This window comes from Pogona vitticeps, chromosome 1 (genome assembly GCF_051106095.1).
Source record: "Pogona vitticeps strain Pit_001003342236 chromosome 1, PviZW2.1, whole genome shotgun sequence".
NCBI lineage: Eukaryota > Metazoa > Chordata > Lepidosauria > Squamata > Agamidae > Pogona > Pogona vitticeps.
The window spans coordinates 256,479,413-256,494,109 of record NC_135783.1 but is presented as its reverse complement, the minus strand read 5'-3'; the positions used below and the strand labels follow the sequence as shown (position 1 = coordinate 256,494,109).

At 41.8% G+C, this 14,697-nt stretch overlaps 1 protein-coding gene across 2 annotated transcripts in view; it reads right to left on the bottom strand.

The window, feature by feature from the left end:
* LSP1 (lymphocyte specific protein 1) overlaps positions 1-14,697 on the bottom strand; it is a 101,254-nt gene that overhangs the window by 65,121 nt on the left and 21,436 nt on the right. The gene's annotated exons all lie outside the window — the stretch shown is intronic.

The following is a 14,697-nucleotide window of genomic DNA, read 5'->3' as shown; positions in this document are numbered from 1 at the left end:
TATGTAACAAAAACTGGGTTAAAATTAACATGTTCCTTTCAGTGTGAGGTTTCCTAGATATCAGCCCACTTTTTCGGGCACTGTCAATCGATCACATGGATGTACAATGAAGAAACCAAGTGTGCAGTTGTCATTATGGCAAAAAGTTGCCAGTTCGTGACATGGGAAGAAGAGGAGACACATAGATATGGAGAGAGAGAGAGAGAGAGAAATCCTCCTTGTGAAGTTTTCACTGACAAACGGAAGATCTTGGAAGACTCCTAAGGCTACCAATGAAAAGGTCTTAATAGGGACTGGAAAAGAAAGAAAAGCAGCAGAAGCAGCAGTGGGAAAATGCAGGAGCTCTGGAGGAGAACGCAGACAATGTGGTCTGTCTGGGCCAGCTGTGAAATTCCATGAATGAAGCAGGACAATTGCAGAGAGGAGATAAAACGTCTTTAAAAAAAATCTTTGCTGAGGCTGGAGTGGAACAGCAAGGGCTTCCACTTCTGAGTTTGTCACACATATGTCCGCCATGACTGCGTAAACTTAGACTGGGCAACAAAACACCTAGCCTGGGTAGCCCAGGTATTCTTGGATTAGTTCCCAGAAACCCTGATTAGTACAGCTGGAGGTGAAGGGTTATGGGAACTGCAGTCCAGGAACACCTGGATTACCCAAGATGGGGAATCACTGTTTTATACCATCTCTTCCCCCCCCCCCCGCTCCCATTGGAAACAGTACAGAAATGTTGGGCTATTGAGAATGGAAGAGCATGGGTATGCCTCATTTCCCATATACTATATGTCACCTCTTCTGCTGCCAGGAAACCATGTCAGTGTCTGTGACATGGCTCCATTCAAATGGCCAGAACAACATGATGGTAGATCCTTGTGATGAGCGGCAGTGGAGTTGGAAAGCAGATAGAAAGTACAAGTGAAACTGACGTTCACTTAAATTAAACTTTTAATGATTTTTATTGCAAGGCATTTCCCCCCCACCTCTTTAGTAATTATTCATTGACATCAGTGAAGAAGCATCATGTTCTTTGTGCCCAAGCATTAGCATTTAATGAGGTTCTTGTGTATACAGACAGAGTAGACACCATGCTTTACCATGTTTTTAAAAGAAGTACTCCTCCCAAGTGGTACAGTGGTCTGTTTGTCTTAGCAGATTTATTCTCCTCATGTCCATATCTTGCCTTTAGTGAGCACTATATTGTGATTGCTCACTGAAAGGTAAACACTGACTTAATCTGCAAGTCTAGCTGCAAGCTGTTGAAGGACATATCTCCTGCTATAAGTGAGAAAGTGAATTACTAAATTTTTGATTTAATGTTCTTTCTGACCGAAAGACTTCTAGATTCTCAGCAGTCGTTTTTTTTTCCTTAGGGAATTCTTGGGAAAGGACTCAAGAGGGCCAACAGGTCCAGCATTCTCCTCCACAAACCAAATTCCAAAGACTGCTGAGGAGACATCATGATGGTTATATAGGTGTGCCTTCACACATCTGTGCCTAAAGTCTTCAGTCCCCCAAAGCAACCCCACAAGCTTCAGAAGGATTACTCTGGAATCTTTGGTTCGTAATGCAAGGGCCAAGGAGCCCAAAAAGCCCTGGCATCACCAAGAGTGACTGGAAGGAAATGGAACTACAGTCTCCCACCACCATGCTCTTATTATAGCCTGGTATTCAGCACAAGGCATAGCAAACTAAGGAGGGGCTGAAAGGAATGTGAAAAGCTGGGTCTGGTGACACAGGAGAAATGGGAAATACAAGGCTGTCATAGGAAACAAGGTGAGCATGATGCAGGAGAAGGCCAATCATCTCACTTTGCCTTTACAGAAGAGGTTACTCTGCCTCCACAGATATCACAGTTGCCCTCATGATGGGGGCTGGTGGGACAGAAGACAAGGACTGGACTATGTGTTGAATTCTTTGTTTCACATGGACTGCTAAGTCCACTGGGGGCAGGAGCAGATCAAGTTCCACACAGGAGCAAAGCACAAGCACCTTTTTAATGGGAATTCCTTTCTCAGTGACTCCATTCCATCCACCTCACCCTTGAGGGCGGCTCATGGCTGGATCTGGGGCACTTCTCTCCAAAATGTTGGAATGAGGCATCCCCTCTGTCTTGGTCCATGAGCCCTCCCTCCCACCCCTCCCTTCTATTTTCAGACAGCAAGCAAGCTGAAGTGTGCAGATTTGTGTTGTTGGGTTGCATCTGTTTTTGCAGTACAGACCCACAAATCTACACACCTCTAATGCATCCTTAAGCTCCCAAAGGCATTTGAATTATTGTTTGCCAGAAGACGAAAGGAAGAGAAAAGTTAAGATGACTCAAAGTCATTTAGGTGAGTCCAAAGTTGGTGAGGGAAGCTCCACCCAAGATACAAATTATTTCTTTCTCTCCCCCTTTCTGTCTTAGACACATACCCCATGCACACAAATGTTTCACCACAGATTACATAAAGTACCTGTCTGCATACTTCTCCCTCTTTTAGTATATTTCTGTATAAAAGGACATTAAGCAGCTAATGCAATAAAAGATAAGACTTACAAAGACTATAATCGTTAGATGCTGGGTTGCTGATTCCAAAAGTGACAATGTATTTGCACTACACAATTGTAGCATTTCAACCCCCTCCTTAACTATCATGGCTCCACTGTAAAGACTACCAGGACTGATAGCTTTGTGAGGACTCTCCACAAGAAGAAAGTGAGAGATGCCTTTTGTATTCATCATCTCTACAGTGGGAGACTGCAGCCAAGAAATCAGATGCAGGGACCATCTTCCCGAGACTAGGAAGGGCAGAAATGAAAGAATGAGAAAAGATCATCAAATGTAACAGTGTGTCACTGGAGACCTAGACGAAGATCATCCAACTCTTGTATTTCTGATTAACACGTACAGGTGTGAAAGCTGGACAGTTAAAGAAAGCTGAAAGGGAAAAATAATTGTTTGAAATGCGATATTGGAGGAGAGCTTTGCATTTACCCTGGACTGCGAGAAAGATAAACAAGTTTAAATCAATCCTGAACTATCTCTGGAGGGAAAAATTCTGAAGTTGAGGCTCTCCTATCTGGGACACATCATAAGAAGGCAGGATTCTCTGGAAAAGACATCAATCCTGGTAAAGACTGAAGGCAGCAGGAAAAGAAGAAGACCAAACATGAGCTGGGCTGACTCCCTAAAGGAAGCCACAGGCTCGAGTCTCTTGGCCATTGTCCTTTCCTACTGCAAAACCAGCCAGATATCTTTCACCTGCCCTCCTTCCACTTTTGTAATGTGTGGTCAAATCTATCATGAGTTCTGGCAAACCTTCCCAGCATTTCCTAGTTATAAAGAACTCAGAAGTGGTTTACAAGTCCCTTCCTCTGGGGATGCTTGTGTAGTTTGCCCAAGGCAGTGCAAGCGGACTCTCCTCCCAGAGAACACAGCAGGAAGCTCTGAGCACACACCCCCGTGCCCCCCATCTTTGCTGGGCATCCCATTATCCTCTGTGATTAGGACAATCAGCACAGGCAGGTTTAGAGAGGTGACTTATTGCAAAAAAAGGAGGGGGGCATGTGTGTGTATTGCTTGCTTGAAGCCTTTTTTTGCCAGTGAAAAGGACACACTCTTGGTGGCATCTGAAATGCACTAGGTGGAACTTTCCAATGAGGCAGACGCCTGCAAAGGAACCTCTGGCGGAGGGGGGGGGGCACGTTCAAGCACAGCCACTCACTCAAAAGGTTGTCAAGCTGGGAGCCAAGTCAGTTCATGGCAAAAGAGGAAGAGTTTAAAGGTAAGGGAATACATCCAGGGAGGAAGTGAATGAGTCTTTGTAGTGGGAGGGAGAGAGTCCCAGGGAGTGAAAAAGCAAAGCAGCCTTCATAAATGACACAATCCTTTTGCTATGTGGTGCTAGTTGCAAAATCATCAGAAAGCTAAAACATGTTTGACAACAAGAAATTGAAGTTTTTTGTTTGTTTTTCTTTTTAAATTTAAAGTCAGTGCTGGCTGCTAGGACTTTTCTAGGGGATGGTCCCTGCACATCTGTGGGCCCGAGTTCAAGGGGACATGGAAATCCTCTAGAAAAGCCTGGATGGTGGCTGAACAGCTCTCACCAAAAAAAGGGGGAACGGGGTTGCATCAAGCACAGAGAAAAGAACAAGGAAGACATTACCTAATGAAACAAGACAGACAATTTTTTTTTATGGAGGGCAGATGAAGGAAATAATGGTCCCAGCTCTGGTAAAAAGATTCTTTGTGGGGTTTTTTCCCTTTTCTTTTCTAGGAATATAGAGAGTTATCATCATTTTGAGGACATCAGTTATTTCTACAGACTCTTTAAGCAAGCCTTCTAAGAATTAGGAGCAAGTTACAGATTCTCAGCAGATGGTCAGGGCCAATTCAAGACATTTGTTCAGGGAAGATGAGCTTTGGAGTCTCCATCCCCACTCTAACCCCACACAAGACCTTCATGTCATTGCTCATGAATGACCCTGTTAACTGAGCATGTGACTAAGCATAAGTATTGTAAATAATACCATAAGACATGATGCATGCATACATGCCTATGCACAGCTTCCCATTAGTCCTCTTGTCCCTTCCCTTGTTGTTTCCTCTGTGTCAGAGTTTTGATTGTACATTTATTGGGAGTAGAGGCCTGATCTCTTGTACACTTGAAGGAACTCCATAAGTGTGGTATCATTATCTTAAGGCTGTTTAACGAGTGGGTAGGGAAAGAATGGGTGGATTCTACCCATTCTTTTAATGCCTCCTGATCGATGGAATGAAAGTGCTTCTCTGAATTCGTGATGGTGAGGATGAGACAATTGATACAACGGAAATAATTGATACAACAGAAAAGTGTTGGTTTGTCACCTGGGAGTGTAGAATTACAGTATTAGGTTATCTTGGAAAAAGCCCTCCAAACTGAATGGATAAACTATTCTGGGGGAAAGAAGGAATTTCAATTATTATTCATTATTAAAATGGGTCTTGCCTGTCTTTCACACACACACACTCCCAAGATTCCCTGAGGCAAATATACAATTTAAAAAGCAAGAGTGAACATATATATATAGGTAGAGGAGTTTTTTAAATGTCAAATACTGTATATATATATATATTTAAGATTGTTCTGTTATGCTTTCAACTAATCATTTAGATGTTCACTCTTGCTTTTTAAATTGTGTGTGTGTGTGTATATATATATATAGGGGTAGAGGAGTTTTTTAAGTGTCAAATATATAGGAATTCTACATTTGAGGCACTACAGTAGAAAAAAGTCCTCTCCCTCTGGGTGATGGGATGTATAACAGAGGTCTTTGATGAAGACTAAATTTGGGGCAGGCTCATAAGGGAGGTGCTGGTCCTTCATGTTGGAAGTGGGGTAGTTTTGATTCTTACCTCCTTAGAAGAAGAAAACACTTCAGTGTTTTATTCAAAGCATCCTTTCCCAACTTCAGTGTCTAAGGCTCTAAGCAATGGAGAGGCAAACTAAGCCAAGCTTGACTCCCGATGTCAAACTAATTTACAGCTAGGGGTGATCAGAAAATCCCCCCAGGTTATAATCAGACGGCTTTTAAGATTTAAGGAATTGGTGCTTCTCACAACCAGCTCTCTGCAGTTTAATTTGGCCCCTAAGCAACAACCACAGTTACATGTAACCTGAAATAGCTGGGGGCTAGAGATAGCCGGGTGGGAATTGGCATTGTTTTCCCCTCTATTTTTCTAGGCATCTACACATTTAATATGCAGATTGCTGTTCTCAATCTTGTTTCATCTTCTTCTCAAAAGTAAGTTAATCTTCTCTCTCCTTTTCTAAAAGTGGGATGATAATATACCATCTTATCTCCATGAGCACACATGCATGCCTAGAAGTCAGCTTTTATGGGCTTCTATAAGTAAGTTTGGGTGCTGTTGTTTCTTTCCTGCTCTCCTGTCCCTGAGTGAATGTCTTGAAACTATAAGCATGCTTTCTTCTTTTTATGAGCTTCCAAAGTAATTACTCCTGTTTCAAAGCAATAAGGTCTAGTAGTATAAACATCCATATGCTCAAGAGTTGTCAAGTGAACTATGCTCAGTTCTCTGAGATTTCAGGGCCAAAGCCTGAGATGTAAGGGCTGATGGCTATGATGTACACAGTGCAGAACCTGAGCAGCAATTGCAAAATGTGGGTGTGCGAGAGACAGATGGTTCAATGGCAGCCACTCCGGAATCTGAAAGCTAATTGAATGTATGGAGGGTCTCTGAATGTGTCTAAATAGCAAGTCCTGAACTTGTAATGTCCTGGGGTGCCAGTTTGACAGTGTCCCAGTTCTTGAGATTTTAGGTCTAAAGCTTGTACCTGATAGCGCTAGATATCCTAGCCCATAACTGTAGTTGATGAGGAAGAATCACATTAATTTAAAGACTGGAAACATTCCAACACTTGTGTAAGAACAGTATCATATGGTCTACATAGCGTAGGTGCCAGGCCATGACCTGGCTGCCAGATTTTATAACTTGTGTGGTGTCCCACTGCTCTTCAGGGCTACCACCATGAATTGCACATTGCAATACTCTAAATAAGAGGTGATTAAGGTGAGGATCATCATGGCCAGATCCATCTTCTCCAAGAATAGGTGAATATCAGGCAAAGCGGGACAAAGGCAATAGGGAGTAAAGAAGTTATTTCATCTTCAAGAGCAATGCTGGACTTGAGAGCATTCACAAGTTGGAAGTCTAGTCCTTTAAAAGGAGAGCAGATCCATCCAGAATAGCTTATACCTTCAACCATAGGCTAACTAGCCCTATGAACGACCAAACCTCCATTATGCCTGTAGCCCTCATCTAGTCCATCATTTCACTGGGATGATTTCCATACCCTCCATAACATCAGTTAAAAGAGAAATAGAGCTGGATATCATCAGCAGGGTATTGGGATTCAACAGTGTGTATTTAAGAGACATTATTCAAACAGAAACTTGTTTCAATTTGCATTTTGATTTGCTTTTGTCTTGTAACTTATCAGTTGAATATCAGCATGCTTTGTATACACCACTGCAATCTCAAGTGAGTAGCACTGAAAGAACTGCATGCCTGGAGGGATAAACATTGCAAGGGGGGGGGGGTATGTCTTTCCCTTAAACTGTGATCTGTTCCCCAGTGTGTTTTTAACTTTTCTAGCAGGTGCTGGGCTTCTGATTCATGATTTCTTCCATCTACATGATGGCCCTTTTCAGACAGACTTTTAAATAATCACATTCTTTTGGCTAATATTTAACTTTTGGGGTTTTTCCACAATTGTTTACTTTTTTCAAGGGCACCTTCTGTCCTATTTAATGTGCTAATCAGTTCTCTGCAGTTCTGCTAAATATCTCTAGTCTTTGGTCAATACTGCCTGTTAACATGGTAAAAATAAATGTCCTTTTGTTGGATGGATCTGTCTTTTTCTTTCCTTCTGTTCATTTCCCTTGCCTAGGACCAGCAATGTACTTGCGGCTGTGAAGAGTAGCCTAAGTGGAAAAGGCAGATCCTTTCTTCGGGAGTTTGCCTTAGTTTCAAGATGAAGTAGGCAAGAAAGGAAGGTAAACGTCAGGGGTTACACACACTGAATATGGCCAAAATGTCTGATCACTTTAATCAGGTGCTTACCATTTTGTTATTCTAGTGGTAGAAGGAAGAAATAGAAATCATACTACTGACAGTAAAGGTTTCCTAGAGAAATCCATGGTAAGAGCAAGAGCAACTTAACTGGCATGAAGGGCATAAAGGTAAAGTTTACACCATGCTGCCTGCAGCCCAGCTAAGACTACAATTAAAAATATTATGTTTAAAACCTCTGATTGAATCCTGCTTATGACACACAGGATGGTCTGTGCACAACAGGATGAGTAAACACAAATCTGACACTAGGAATGGAACAGAGAGGAATAAGTGAACTTCCCAGGACACTGTTATGGATCTCTAAATGGCTATAGTAGAAAAAAGAATTGCACTGGGAGACTCATGTGGTAGGTACAGGGAATTAGCTACATTCAAAAAGTTTGAGTGCATCTCTAATAGGCTCAATAAAGATCAAGGCTTCTTAGTCCATTACATATGTAACCAAACATTCTGTAGTATCTCATAGGTAAGGGGAGGATTTCTATGCCATGTCATTTTTTTTCTGTAAATGGGTGGTTTTCAACATGTTTATAAGTAATCTGGTGAAAAAGGCCAGATTACTCATAAACATGTTTGAACATGCTTATGGGTTCAAATGCTGACTGCAGAAAAAATGTGAAATGTTATAGAAAACCTCCCCCTAACTTTTGGATATAAAATATTTGTCTGTCCTGACAGATTCTGAACTCTGTCCCCCAAACATCTCTTAACATTTCTGCAGCAGCCAAGTTTACCTGGCACTCAGCTTATCAGTCAGCTAGGGCCAGCAACCTCAAGTAGTTAAAAGCTTGATATCCCATTCCTCTGTTGACCAACCAGGGGCTGAAATACTGTTGATTAGTGTAGTAAATTGCCTGAAGTAGGCCCATTGATTCAGAGGGAATTTAATGCATCAACATCTCTGTAAGTTTCATTGATTCAAATGAGCCTACTCTAGTTGCTTCAGCATAATAAAACACAGCTAGAGTAGACTCATTTGAGTCAATGGAACTTATGAAGGAGTTGACTTACCAAGTCTCCACTGATCACTCTATTCTAGAGTGATTTACTATGCTAAGCAACAGAATTTCAGTGTCACCTAGTTCATTATCTGTAACCTCATCTGGTCATTGACAAGAAAAAAAATTATTTGTTTGAAATGTGGTGCTGGAGGAGATATTTGCAGATATCCTGGACTGCCAGAAAGATGAACAAGTGGGCCCTACATCAAATCAAGTCTAAACTACAGTATCTCAGGAGGTAAAAATGATGAAATTGAGGCTATTCTACTTTGGGCACATCATGAGAAAGCAAGAATCTCTGGAAAAGACAGTAATGCTGAGAAAGACTGAAGGCAGCAGGATAAGAGGAAGACCAAATTCTAGATGGATTGACTCCCTAAAAGAACCCACAGGCTTGAGTCTGCAAGAGCTGAGCAGGGCTGTTGAGAACAGGGTGTTTTAGAGATCACTCATTCATAGCATTGCCATAAGTCAGAGCCAACTTGAAGGTATGCAATAAAAACAAGACCTGGTCATGAAGTCTGGGATGTATAAATATGTGGGGACAAAGCAGTTGCATTTGTTGAGTCTGAAGAACTGGGTTTTGATGCACAAAAACTCACAATGAAACAAATCTTTAAAGTGGCATCATTTTTTGCTATTTTTCTTTTTTCTTTCTTTTTTTTTTACTTCCTCCTTACTTTGTGTACTACTTTTGCATACTAAGCATTGTAGTGACTTTGGCATGACATTTTTCTTTTCCGCCAACCATTCTGCCATTCCATCTTAGGAACCGATATCCCGGAAGTGGCGCAGGTGCTGAAATCCATAAATTACCTTTTTCTCAAATCTAGAGGGATGTGCCGCTTGGGACCTCAGTATAATGAATATGTGCTATACTACTCATGCAACATGTTTGACCTGCCTGAGGGAACAAAGCAGAGATTTATTAACTAGGTGTCTATTGTCTAGTGGCAAGATCACATGTAATGCAACGCCTTTCATTTAACTAGGGCTTTGGGTTAAAGGACTAAATGCTTTAAAGTTAATTCCCGTGAAACAAGAGTTTTAATAGCCATGTTCTGCCCTTATTTCATTTCAATTGTGCTTGCAAATACTGTTGCAATTCCTAGGATATTTATTTCAGACTGTTATGAACCAAGGACATAACCACATACACAAGTTCACATAGTCATAGGATGGTACAGATACAAAATTATCTTCCAATTTGCTGCTCTACACAGGGTTCTGATACCCAGTAATCCCAAGAGATTAGGGTCTGTAACTAAACCATTAGCAGGCACCACAAGCAAACAGCAAGCCCATTTTAACATGTTTGGTAACAAATAAACATAAGAAGGCAAACTGTGATTGATTAGTTCATTATACAGATACGAATAAATCATTCTTGGTAAATTACACTTAATCCAAAAGACATACTGTCTTGTCATGATGGGACTGCTCACCTGGAGCCCACTTACTCCTGCCAGACTTCCCACCTCCAGTGCAAGGACAAGAAAATAAGCACTTTTATCTTTGACAAGGTATCCCTGATTTGTGTAATATGTTTCTACCCAAAATACATTGTGAAACAGAGCACAGCTACATCGCAAACACAGGAGGACTGGCTATTTGATCAGGAGGATACAAACAACCCACCCAATGCTTCTAATTTTTAGAAGTCCCTGCAGAAAGGCAACACTTCTCATCATTTAGCCGGAGGATTTGCACAATTTGCAAATGAAAAAAGAGTCATTCTTGCAAGTGCAAAAACTTTCCTTAAGGTCAACAGAAAATGTCTTGCTTTTTGCAGGAGAAAAACTTTTGTGATTTCTTCTTCTCATGTGAAAACGGGGCAAGCAAGGTTTTACATCCCAAGTTCATACCAAAAGGGAAGAGCCCGGAAGAGAAAAACAGCAGGAAAAGTATGGGAAAGCACACCTGATGTGCCAGCAAACAACAGTGCACAAAATGTATAAGGAAAATATAAATGTGCAGAAATAGCACCTTATACAATTTTCTTCTAAACTAAATTCATAAATGACTACAAATGTTTAAGTGCACCATGGAGCTGCTCCAAGAGACCTTACAACCTGAAACAGACCCGGTCAGAAAGCCATAGGCCATCTGGAGCTAGACAAGTTATTACGTAACAGCAGGCAAAATCCATCATTAATTCCTCTCACTCTGGCTGTGAAAATGCAATTACAATAAACAAACAACAATTTGCTGGCCTTTCATGACACCCCAACTTGTCTGCCTGAACCAATTACTTCACCTTGCCTAATGGTAGGGCTGTCCCTGAGGGTCCCCATGCAAAAAACCACATGTCAATGGTAGGGCACTAGAGTGTCAATTTAGATTTTAGAGGAGGAGGGGAAGAGAGCTGAGCAGCAGAGAACAACTGTCAGCCTGGAAGACTGAAAAAAGCATAACTGTCTAATGATGGTGTAAAGATGAGCTCTTGCACACCTTCTGGAATCTTAAACGTACTTAATATTTCACTGTGTACAGATAGATGCACAGCATGCTATAGTACTGCCTATCATGCAGAGACACCAGCCTGCAGTTCCACCTCTGAAAAAAATCCTGTGGACGCTCTTGGACCATAATAGTGATAAAATCATCTCACATGGATGGTTACTTACTTTCCTGAAGTTCTTTCCCTCTATACATTCCCTACTAGATTATGTTTGTTCTGGTCTGTTCCTGAGAACATCCTGCCACCTTTGTTTGGTTCCTTAGCATATAGCCAAAGGGATACTAAGAAATACATGATGACACACTGCATGCAGTTTTGCTCATCTTTTAGGTATGTTGAATAACAAGGGTTGAGGGATACTATTTCCCTTAATTGTAGTGAGCTTTGAAAAGTCAGTTTTTGATATTATAATGCCCAGGAGACTTTGAAGCCAGCATCTGAAGGAAAGAGCAGGTAATATCTTTGTTAGACGACACACACTGATGATTTCTCAGTCCAATGGTAAGCCTGTCTCTGCACTCTCTTGGCCAACCGGAGTGGAAAGGGTAAATTATGTCACTGTGAGGTGGAGAAAAATGAAGGCATAGGACTGCACAAGCTGTTGGAAATCACAGCTATGGACAGGTATGCCCATGAAGGGACAACATGCCTATCCTGCTACCCCAGTACCTTTAGTTGCAGTGATGGCTGGCATGGCCATTTTAAATATGATGTCTATACAGTATATACTATATACCATGGCAATTTACATACATTGTGTGTATGTGTATGTGTTTGTGTGTGTCTGTGTGTCTGTGTGTGTGTGTCTCCAGTAGCAGCATTTGAACATACATACTTTCTGCTTAGAACTTAGGTTTGAAGCTAGAGGGCTGCAGGTAGACCAACTGGTGTGAGCGGGTTGTTCCCATGCATAACTGCAATGCTAAGCATGAAACATGTGCTCCTCTCCTAGAAAGCATCCTGCCTTTAGCTATAAATTAGTTCAGTTCTGGAAAAAGCCTGGAAAATGCAAACTGAAACAGAGGGAGGGAGGGAAGGAAAGATAAGAAACCTTCATGAAAGAGCTCTGGTGCTGGCAGCCTTGCTCAATGCAGAGAATTCAAAAGCAAAATCCCTTGGAGAGCTTATATAGGCCAAGCTATAGGAATGGTATGGGTCTGTGACAAATTGAGGTAAAGGGAGAAAAATGCATATTTGTGGCCACTGCCCAGGCAGCCAGGAAAACTCAGTGTAAATATTTTCACAGCATGTCTGAGCAGCTTTGTGGGGCCGAAGCGATGAGAATCAGTTTGTTTCTCAGCTCTCTTACAGAACCTCTCCTACAGAGGCACGAGAGAGGAAAGGAGTGGGGCATTCTGATTTCAGAGCACAGATTCCTCACTCCTCAGACATTTCCTTCCCTCTTTCCATCACTTTTTGCCTGCCCCCCTCCCCCACCCCCAACCTATCCTTCTTTGGAACACTAGGATAAACCTCCTAGTGTTTTGAGGCCATTCTCTTCATTCAACTCATGAGGCAATGTGTTATGTTTAATTCCTGACAGGTTATTAATTGCCCAAGTGGTTTTTTAAAAGCTCTCAGAAGGGATGTTGGTTTTGGAGAAGCTATGGCGAGAGAAAAAGCACTAAAACAAAAACATATTTTAAGAGTGAGATATGACTAATACAGAAGGCCATACACCCATGAATTCAAAGTAATCTCTCTGCCCACCTTTCCCACTTTCCCCCAAGCTCTCATGTCTCCTAATCATATCTTCTCCTTGTCCTGCTAGTGCCTGGTGAAGACAGGAATCCAAAGTATTCAATTTTTGCATGTTTTCTCTTTCCCTGCTCCACACTGTAACAATGGTCACTTCTTCCATCTTGCCAAGGCAAGAAATATACAGGTGCAACCAATTTAAACCATATATATTTATAATTCTCATGCTTATAAATTAATCTTTCTTGTTGTTGCCATCCTTGTTCATCCAGAACAGGGGTCTCCAAACATTTTACAGTGAGGGCCACATCAGATGTTTCCAAGGTTTTTGAGGGCTGAAGGAACAGGAATGTGCGTGCAGAAGTGCATGCCTATGTGTGTGTGTGCAGCCACACACATGCCCACATACACACAGCCCCCTCACCTGCCCCACACACGCAAACACAGACACCCTCTCAGAGGGAACATATTTTCATGAAACTGAAAAAAGATGTGTGCCTCATAAGATTTTGATAGGCGAGCAGCTGTGTTTTTGCCTCCTAAATATAATTCTGATTTCTGGTTTGTAAATGCAGTAAATTAATGTAGGAGTGAACGAATCTGTACCTTTTAAACAGTGTTTTCCAGCATTTAAACTTCTGCCTGTCTGAAGACTACATTTGCTATGAAATTGCCACTTATTCGCTAAAATCCTGCTGAGTAGCTATGCAGGCATAACTTGACATTACACCTGAGGCAGCCACAATTGCGCCAAGGCAGAAGAACTGTCCATGAAGAACTTCTGCCAGTGCATTGCACAATTGGTTGAAACAGGAACCATGTGACCAATTGCAAAATGGATGTTTTCCTGTTGCAGAGCACCCGGCCCATTTACATTTACTTGAATGTCTCAGTGAAAAGGACTCCAGCCCTTGTTTTTTACGATGGAAATTAATGATACTGTTCAATGCTGTTCAATGTTGAAACAGTGTGGTGCAGTAATTAGAATAGAGGGCTAAATCCCCATTTAGCCATAAAACTTGCTATGTGACTTTGGGACAGTCACCATCTCACAGTCTCACCTGTCTCTCAGGGTGGTTCTGAGGATAAAATGAGGTCGTGCAAAACCACACCTATCTGCCTGAGGTCTTCAGAAGAAAAACCAGAAAGCAAATGCAATGTAATAAAGAAAGAAAACTCAGTAGTTCTGGTACTGCGGACATAACTGTATCCGTCTCGTATTCCAGGAAACCTGAGAATGTTTCCATGCTTATAGCCTGATAATATTCATGCGAGCTTTGTAATTTTCATTTTGATTAGGTAAACATTTACTGATTATTTGGAAACTAAACATCTGTTCTTGATCTTGTGAACCCCAAATAAGGAACACTGTGTAGAACCACCGTGTGGAAACAGGAGAGGACATATGAGGCTTACCCAGATCCAGCTCTTTGGTTTAAAGCTATGTCACTCTGACTCCTGGTGCCAGCGCAGCGTGGTGGTTTGGATCCCCTAAGTGCAGTGCAAGGGCTCACAAAGTCTGAATCCCCACTTCTGGGAGAGGGGCCAGCCAAGATCATCTGGAGGATCTGTGCGGCTGACCTTCCTGACTTACTAGTGGTACAGGCAGCACGAGGGAAGCTTTTAAGCAGCTCCCACCAGTCGCTCTCTTGTAGTGCGAAACCCTTATTGGCAATTCCAGGTGACTCATGTGTGGAAAAGAGCAGACTCCAGTCACTTTTCCATATGTTTGCCCTGCAGGATTTAAAGGATCAAATGGAGATTTTTTTATCCACACTCCTTCACTGCCAGAATCTTCTAGATTAACTCATGGGGGAAGAAAGGGACTGCCAGAAGTTTCTAAGAACAATTTCATGCACATAATAAATCTGAAAGAATATAAGGGGAATCATCCACATTTTATCATGGTTTGGCTGCTCTCA